Below are 9,515 nucleotides of genomic sequence, written 5' to 3'. Positions count from 1 at the left end.
TCAGAAATCTGCCTGCCTCTGCCTCCCAAGTGCTGGGATTAAAGGCATGTGCCACCACTGCCCGACCTGACTTACCTCTTAATAAATGTAAGTCAAATCTTGGTTCTTTCTACTGTAAAATGAACAGCACAATTCCTCTTACACTTTTGGTGATGGTTCAAGTAAGTAATAAAAAGTGGTGAAGTATTTAGCATAGTTTCAAACCCAAAGCCACATGTTTGGTAAATGCAATAGCATCTATAAAACCTACCTTGCCAGCTAGAGACCAGCCCCTCAGAGACTCTTTGGAATCACTGAAATTAATGTCTATAAGCTGTGATTCAGTGACCAATAGACTGGTAATTACTTCTTCCCTGTCAGGTGTACACCCTACTATACATGGTTTATTCAAGGGATTAGCCTGAGACCTGGGTAGCTCAGTCTTATCTGTAGTCATCTTCAGAGCCCACTAAATTCTAAAGCCACCTAAATTATTGTGGAAGCCACCATTCCAAAGTAGGGCCCCTGAGTTTTATTCCACCTAAAGTGTGTGTCTGTGAGTACAGGATAAGGAGACCCACTAGTCCAGCTGTTAATGAGCAGTTGTGAATCATGTGATTTTATTATTCTGTTTCTGCAGCTTACTTTCACATCCAATAATAACAAACTATTAAACTGAGTCAAATGCATTAAATTCGAAACATTTTATTTCAAAGATAAAAGCAAAATGGTTGCAAGTGCCCTGCTTCAAAGGCAGAATTTTATTAACAGTAGAGGCAGACCAAGACTCAGCTGAGCACTATTTTACACCAACCATTACAGATGCTCAAATCCATGGAGAACAAACATACTTGCCACATGGCTTCCTTCAAGTTAAGACTGTTTCTTTCTCAAATTTTTAAGTTTGAGTAAGAACACTTGCACTTTTATTTTTCACTAGACTTGCAAATTATGCAGCTGTTCTCACAGGAACCACAGGGTCAAGAAAGTAGCTTCAGAAGACCAGGGATCAGTACAAACCTGAGTCAGGTGATTCGTTCATGACCACCCACTGTTTTTACCATGATCAATTAGCATCCTTGCCTTTCACCATGTAGATCTCCTGGGCTTTGCTTAATTTTGACTTTTATTTGCTGACAAATTCTCAAGGACTTGTGGCCATGACCTAATGTTTTATGGTCTCCTTACTGCCACATCTACTAGTCATGCAACAATTCCTTTAGTACACATTAATATTGACCAACAGAGAATGTGATTGGTACAAAAATACCAGATACCTAACAAGCAATGTATCAGAAATTTACCTTCTCTGGGAGCTCCTTCACCTTCTTCATCTTAGGGTTACCATGGTTCTGATAAAACACCTGGACCGAAAGCAACCTGGGGAGGAAAGGATTTATTTCACTTACACTTCCAGGTCACAGGCTATCACTGAGTGAAGTCAGGGCAGGAAATCAAACAAGAAAGGAACCTAGAGGTAGAATTAATACAGACACCATGCAGGAATGTTGCTACTGGCTTGCTCCCCATGGCTTGCTCAGCTGCTTTTTTATAGCACCCAAGACCACCAGCTTAGGGATAGTACCACTCACAATGGGCTGGGCCCTCTTCTATCAATCACTAATTAAGAAGATGCTCTACATGCCTGTTTACATCTGAATCTTATGGAGACATTTTCTCAACTGAGGCTCCCTCTCTAAAGACTCTAGCTTGTGTCCAGTTGACAAAAAAACTAGCCAGCACAGTGACCAAGCCAGTAAGCAACACTCCTCCATGGCCTCTGCATTAGCTCCTACTTCCAGGTTCCTGTCTCAGCATTCCTCAGTGATGGATGGTTACATGGGGGAATAAGAAAAATAAGCCCTTCCACACCCAACTTGCTTTTGGCCATAATATTGTATCACAGTAGTAAAAATCCTAACTAAGACAGAAATTTGTAACAGGATCATGAGTTATTGTTGGGATAGACCTGACTCTGTGTTTTGGGAGGACTGTGGTGCCACTTGAACTTTGGGCTGGAAAGGCATTGAGTGTTCAGGGCTCGGTGCTCTGTTCTATAGGAGCTTGGAAGATAAGAATGTTGAGAGCAGTACAGTGTTTTGTCCTTTGGAAGTTCTGGGTTTCATAATAACATCTTTATATCAGTACATAAACATAATTTGAACACCTTTCCCCCTGCCTTTTCTTGTTCCTATTATCTCCTTTGTTGTCTTACACAGTTTCTCCTCTACTTTCATGTCATACAGAGTTACATGACATTGTGTCTATAAAATCTAGAGTCCACAAATGAGGAAAAATATGGGATTGTCTCTCCAAGGCTGACTTGGTTCATTTAGTAGGATAATCTTCAGTTGCATTCAAGAAAATAATTTTGTGGGGTTTTTTGTTTGTTTGTTTGTGGATCACTAAAACTCTATGCTGTGTGTGTGTGTGTGTGTGTATTATGCAAAAATGTTTTGCCTGGGGATGACAGGACAGTGGAGCAAGTCAAGGATGAGGCCAGGAGTGGGAGGTAATTAGGCAGTGAAGAGGATGAAGTCAGAACTTCACAGGAGAATGGAATGAATCCAAACTGGTGAGAAGCACAGGCAGAAACTGTGACCTCACCTTGCCTCACCTCTGCAAAGCCTTGTGCAACTCGTATTATGTCTACTTCCACAAGGAAACCTGGAATAGGAAAAATAAAATAAAACAAATGAGAAGAAAAACATCCTAGCCATCAGAAGTTCTAGTCCATGAAGGGATCTTTTCACTTAGCAAAAACATAAGCAAGCATCTCATTTTATCTTCTGTCTCCAGTCCCAACTTAAAGCTCTCTCCAGCACTACAGCATGAAGCAAGGAGAGGGGAAAACTATGTCAGGATCTCCTTTGTTATTGCTATTGAGACTGTCTTAGATGTTCACTCTTAAATGACAAAGTAAAAAATATGTTTCCAATAGAAATTATTTTGAAATATATTTCATCCCTGTGCAGTCTTCAACAGAAACTGCATATGTTAGCTGGAAAAATGCAAATATGAAAACTTTAGTAAGTATTCTGACAAATGGGTTGTTTTCAACAACCTGGCAAATATTATTAGTAACTCAGGCTTATGGCTATAGAGAAAAATATTTATAACACTATAATAATGCTTTTGTTAAAATGGAAAGTGTTCTGGGCATACTGTAGACACTCATCAAAGGATCACAAGGTTAAAATAGCATCAGCTTGCTGTACCATTAGAGGGCTTTGGTCCTTTGTTTAAGTACTTGTTATGGCCTCTCTCTTGGCTTTCCTCCATAATGTTGCTCTGTGGGGCATGATGGAGAAGCATGGGTTAGCTACAGAACAAGGGTTCCTGCTCATATGCAGCACTAACAGCGCTAAGTAGGTTATATACACAAAGGAGAAGTTATGAAGGTATGTGACAGGAGTGTCAGGAGGAGTTGGAGTAGAGAATTGGGGGTAGATATGATCAAAATGCATTGTCTAGATGCATGGAATATCAAAGAATAAATAATACCATCCTGCAAGAAATTTTATGCTGGGGCAGTGTAGGAGCTCAGACAACCCAGAGAACTGCTAATAACCATGCCTGCATCTGGCCCACTCTGCCTCCCCTTTGTCTGTAGAAAGGAGATGTGAAATTCCCTTGGGGCTTTGCTTTCTTAGTACCCAAACAGACTAAAGTTTCCTGAGCACCAAGTCAGCAGGTCTCACTTGGGAGGAGCAGGGACATAGAGTTCTATAAACAACTGTCATCATTAAACCCAAAATATCCCAAGTCAGGAGAGGCCAGTTTCTAATAGCTATAAATTGCATCATAGATTCAATTTAGAATCACTGACAAAAGGCTTTCTTCTTTTTTTAAGTTCTCATGCTTAAAAACCATTAATAAATAAATTCAAACTTATAAAATGTGTGTATATCATATATGTATAACAAGAAATACATAAACACATGAAGAAGAAATAATGTGACCCACAATCTCAATCATTCACTGAAAGCTATGGAAGCTCAAATATTTTTCTTTTGTTTGGAATCATGTACAATCCTATTTTAAGACTACTTTCTAATATTTTGCACTTGCGGTAGATAACAAGACATCCATTAAATACTATTATATGATACTTTTCCAAAAAATATTAAAGCAATTGCTTTAACCTGATTATATATATATTCATGCTTCTTCCATCTCAGATATTATTTTTCATTTTCTTATTCTCTTGAGTACTCCATCTTAGCTTCATGCTTTTATGTTTCCCATGCCAACAAGACCTGTGTGTTCACTCATGGGCCAACATTTTCTTCTCCTTGGGAAAGTCCAGTCTCACAATAGCTCGGCCTATGACATTGACATTCAGTTACTTGTTCCCTTGCTTTCAGTTTCTATTCACAGAATAGATTCACTTCCATCCACCTAGCTCATTTGAGTAGCTCTTTTGAGGGTAGGTTGTTATCAGGGCCATGGTGTTCCCATTTACACAAAGCCAACATAAAAAACCAATCTCCCTTCCCTAGTCATGTGTCCTAATCTAATCTTTCCCTAATGCCTTTCTTGGTAAATGCTAATGTGTGTTTAGTGAGTATCTGTTGAGAATATGAACGAAGCTGAGCTTTCTGCCTTTGATGATAGAACTTGGTCCTATTGTATAGTCTCTACTTAAATTAGGGATAAAGACCAGTTTGCTTATTAGCCAACTCTTTTGTGTGAGAATAATAAAGCCAGCAGTGGTCAATAGAGTTGAGATGAGAATCAGAGTAAAAGATGGTCAAATTTTCAACTTGATTGGACTTAGAGCTGTCTAGAAGATTAATTAGAGAGGACTCCCAGAGGGTGTGCATACCAGAGGGTGTGCCCATGAGGATTTTCATATCAGTTAGGCCTTGAGGGCCCTAAGATAGTGAGTAGTTTAATCCACTAATGGAGTCAACATCTAAGCAGGTTATGTAACAGGAGTCAATGAAACTGTGGAAGGTGGGGTCCATCTGTCTTAGGGTGACATTTTACCCCCTTTCCCATCATGCCCATGCTTCCTGCCTGCCATTAGATGAGCTGATCCACCATACCGCCTACCATGACAGACAGCAACCTCTTCAATTCAGAGCAAAAAAAAAAAATATTTCTCTCTAGCTTCTCTCAGATGTTTGGTCACAACAGTGAAAAAGTCTAGGACCCAGCAAATTGTGTATAATAAACTCTTCTCTACTCACATGAAAACTTGAATGTCCAAAGTAACTGTCCAGGTACCAGTTCAAGAATCATTACCCTTCTCCCTCTAACACATAGCAATCTGAAGTTCTTAAACTAGCTTCTTCCCTAACCTTAGCAAGACGGTCCTGTAATAGAGATATACCTATTTTAGAATAACTTTAAATATGGCCACACCTTTAATGTGATTTGGAATCTGTGGTACTAGCGAGATGCCTGAAATTTACAATTGATACTGGAAAGAAATATTGCTTTTTATAATCCACATTGGCTTACCAGGAAATTATTGGCAATATAAGTTTGTGTGTCCAGATGGATTACAAATGCTATTTGCCATAGCCAATAACTGACCTAGTATTTTTAAATCTAGACAATTTTTAACATTAGTATGGCTAGTAAAGACAAAGGATGCTGGTTTGTCAGAAAAAGCAAGAGATTTGAATGTAGAGTAGATCATGCTCTCTCTGGAGAGCTTAAAATCATACAACTTCATACATGACCCACAATTTTAGTCCACCTTGAAAACAGATTAAATTCCACAATTCTCCATGATTTCCACCTCCTCCCACCCAACTGTTTCTCATCTCCCTTTTCCTGCTGGCAAATGAGTCTAAGGCCTTACTACCAGACATGTGCTCTACCATGGAGCCATACTACCAGTCATAGCCTAGAGAATTCCTAGAAAAACTATAGACCATTGAATTTAATAATTCCATACTATCATTTAATATGATTAATGTACATTTTTGGCTAAGCTTCAACGTATAATACTTATGAAAATAATGAAGAGGACGAAGCAAGCTGCTGATATTGCTAGGAAAAGGCTAGGGGTGTGCAATAGAGGGTTAAATTCAAGAAGCACAGAAGCTGTGTGCATCTTGATTGTGGTCGCAGACAATAACAAAAGAGAAGAAGATCACAAATTATTAAATTACCTTTGTTGAACATTTTTAAACCTTAAATGAAGCTTCATTATAATTATATATATTTCATATAATATAATATAATATTATATTATAATATACACACACGATTGTATTTGTGGGGTGAGATGTGGACATAGAACACCTACCATGTTCTACTTTTAATTTTTTATTTGTTTTCCAATATGTATACAAATATAGATGCACGTGTTCCACTGTATGTGGAAATCAAAGGACAACTTTGGGAAGTCAGTTCTCTCCTTCCAGCCTGGGTTCCAGGGATGGACCTCAAGTTTTCACTGGAAACCAGTTCACTTGCTGTCTACTTTTGCTCTTGAGCCAGGGTCTCTCTGACCCTGGAATGCACTGATAGGCTGAATATCATGACCTGGGAGCTGCTGCCATCTTGCTGCCTCCACTGTCTACAGTTAGAACTATAGGGATGCACTACCACACCTAGTTTGTATGTTTGTCTGTCTGTTTATTTGTTTGTTTTTTGAGACAGGTTTTCTCTGTGTAGCTCTTGCTGTCCTGTAACTCACTCTGTAGGCCAGGCAGGCCTGGCACACAGAGATCTTCTTGACTGTGCCTCCTGTGTACTGAGATTGAAACATGCACCACCACCACTTGACTCACACATAGATTTTATGTAGGTGTTGGGGATCCAGACTCAGGTCATTAAGTTTTCAGAGCAAGCACTTTACCCATTAAAGCATTCCCCCCAACCATCTATCACTTAACCCAAAATCTTGCAAAAAATGAAAAGACAAATACCAGTACATGTGCACACTTTGTAGCCAGGTTCCCGAAAATATAGGCTGTAAGCCAACAGCTTTGTTAAATCTGAATGTCAGCTGTGGAGTTAAACCAGCCCCATGGCTTGTTTTTTCACATGTGGTTTATGCTTCTTTCAGCTATGAGAGTACATTTGGCAGTGCTGGCATTCTGTTACTATGACAATTTAATGTTAATGAGAATCAGCAGGGGAAAAGGGAATTCATCTAACATGGTGAGAGCTGACCTACCAGCACTGCAGCTCCTAACATGCTATTACTGTGGCTGTGCTGGCACACTGACAGTTCACAGCAATTATTTACCCAGTAGTCATCACCCTTCTATCAACGAGCTTTTGTAGAACTCCTTTTAATCAACATTGCAGTTTATGAAATCCTATGGAGTCCTGGAATAGTGAGAGAGGGAGCTGAAGGGAAAGGTAGGGACACATTTAACTGAAGTCACAGCTGATATTAGGTGCAGTCTTAGACCTTTTGTTTGATGTTCCAGTGTTGGGGAATGTCTGGGCCGGAAGGTAGGAGTGGATGGATGGGTGAAGCACCCTCATGGAGGTAGGGAGAGTGGGTGGGATAGGGGGTTTCCGGTGGGTGGGGGAGACTTGGAAAGGGGATAACATTTGAAATGTAAATAAAGAAAATATCCAATAAAAGGAAAAAATAAAATTAAAAAAACAAGCAAACATAGTAGAGGGAAACATCCTTCCAAAGCCAACATAAAAGTTATTGCATTTAGTCTTCTTTAACATGAATAATGATTTGGTTGCCAGTCCCTGAGTGACTGTTTACTTGTGCCCCTGTCTTCTGTTCTTTAATAATAATTTTTCTTGGTGCCGGAGAGGTTGATCAGTAGTTAAAGGCATTGGCTGCTCTTCCAGAGGACCTGAGTTTGATTCCCATCACCCACACAAAGGCTTACAAACATCTGCAACTCCAGTTTCAGGAGATAGAATGTTTTCTTCTGGCTTCTATAGGCAGCAGGCATGCACATTGTACATAGGCAAATGTTCAGGTAAAACACTCATACACATACAAAAATAACTACTACTACTACTACTACTACTACTACTACTACTACTACTACTACTACTAATAATAATAATAATAATAATTTGATTTTGTAATAAAGGTAGATTTTAATAATAGTCTTATGGTATGTGTGCTGCCAAGAGTCCTGGGCTACTTAAGTTGAAACAATTGCCAGTAGTTTTTCTGAAGAATGGTCTTCTATATTCATCTTTACAGTTCACATTCCTTTGACAACCATGTCTTCTGTACTACTCAGTTCTCCAAAACTACAGTAAAATAGCATAAATACAATACAGTAAGTGCAGTAAAATACCAGAGACCTTATGCCAAAAAAGGTTTCTTTTGTCTCAGTACTGGAGTTCTAGTCCAAGATCAGAGAGACCCATCACTTTGGTCCTCTGATGGGAGGTAGAGAAAAGATGACAGACACACTGCTCACCTTTGTGGCCAGGAAGCAAGAGAGACTGGAGAAGCAGATTGGGTTCCACTGTTCCTGAAGAGGACTCTCTGAATAGTCTAAGGACCCCCCCCCATTATGCCTCACTTTCTAAACATGCTACCATCTCCGAATAGTACCCCACAGACCAAGACTTTAACATATAGGCCTTTGGAACACATTTAGTGTTCCAACTTCAGCACCTATCTATCTCATTCTGCTCTGACCTGCCCTCTTAGCCAATACCCCATTAGAATCCAAAAACATTCACATGCAATCAACATCACTGAGACATGACTCCAATTTTCCAAGAATGGGAGGATTACAAGAAGCTCCCTGGATGTTCGTTCCAGCTCCATCCATCATTCATCTATTTAATAAATATATTTTGAGTGTCCATTTCATCAGGTGTTTCCTTATGCTTAAATAAATCTACTGTTTATGAATCTATGTTTACCCACAATGCACCTGTCACTCATCCTGTGCTCATTTAGTTTGAATATCTCTGCTTTGGTCTGAATACCTCCTTTGAAATTCGTTGTCTTTTTAGTGCTGTTGTGACAGTATTAGGGGTTGGACTTTTAAGAAGTGTTTACAACACTGATGAATGCACTGATGCTGCTGTTCAGGGTGGGTTGGTTTTCGTGGCATGGGCTCCTAGTAAAGTGAGTTTACGCCTTACTCTGCCTCACAGGCCTGCTTGTCCAGCCTGATGCCCTGGGATGATGCAGCATGAGGGTCCTTACCAGATACTGAGCTTCAGTCTTAGACTCCCAAGCCTTCAGAACTAGAAGGAATCTATTTCTTTTCTTTGGATACTACCAATATTTGTTTGAGCCAGTACTATCTTCTGTAGTGCAAGCCTGCCTACAACCCGAAGGTGCTCATTACAGCTGTGAGATGCCATGCCTGGTTTTATGTGGTATTGGGGATCAGACCCAGGACTTTGTACACACTAGGCAAACGCTCTACCAACTGAGCTTCAGACTCAGCCTCTTCAAACTATGAACATTCTGAGAGAGGACTAGAGAATGGTCGGAAGCACGTGCTGAAGCTGGGGAGCTTACTGATGCCTTGAGGCAGCTCTTTAGAACTTCAGATTTTTTTCTTGGGGCCATTGGCTTGGAGAATTGTTTTCCAGCCTTTTATTCTGAGGTAGTGTCT

The 9,515-nt window shown here is 39.9% G+C and overlaps 1 long non-coding RNA gene across 8 annotated transcripts in view; it reads right to left on the bottom strand.

Moving 5' to 3' along the window:
- The window catches only part of LOC116079942, a 28,158-nt gene that overhangs the window by 11,377 nt on the left and 7,266 nt on the right, over nt 1-9,515 (bottom strand). For 3 of the 8 annotated variants that reach the window (XR_004114230.1, XR_004114228.1, XR_004114229.1), the window contains exons 2-3: nt 2,587-2,646; nt 1,284-1,359 (exon numbers count right to left, since the gene is read on the bottom strand). This is a non-coding gene — a long non-coding RNA (uncharacterized LOC116079942). Of the gene's footprint in view, nt 1-75; nt 113-1,283; nt 1,360-2,586; nt 2,647-3,197; nt 3,271-9,515 lie in introns of all 8 variants that reach the window. The other 5 variants (XR_004114231.1, XR_004114234.1, XR_004114235.1 and 2 more) reach the window with 4 other exon arrangements.

The sequence above is a fragment of the Mastomys coucha genome, unplaced genomic scaffold (assembly GCF_008632895.1).
Source record: "Mastomys coucha isolate ucsf_1 unplaced genomic scaffold, UCSF_Mcou_1 pScaffold6, whole genome shotgun sequence".
Lineage (NCBI taxonomy): Eukaryota > Metazoa > Chordata > Mammalia > Rodentia > Muridae > Mastomys > Mastomys coucha.
Note: the sequence above shows the minus strand (reverse complement) of the source record. Positions and strands in the feature narration are given on the sequence as shown.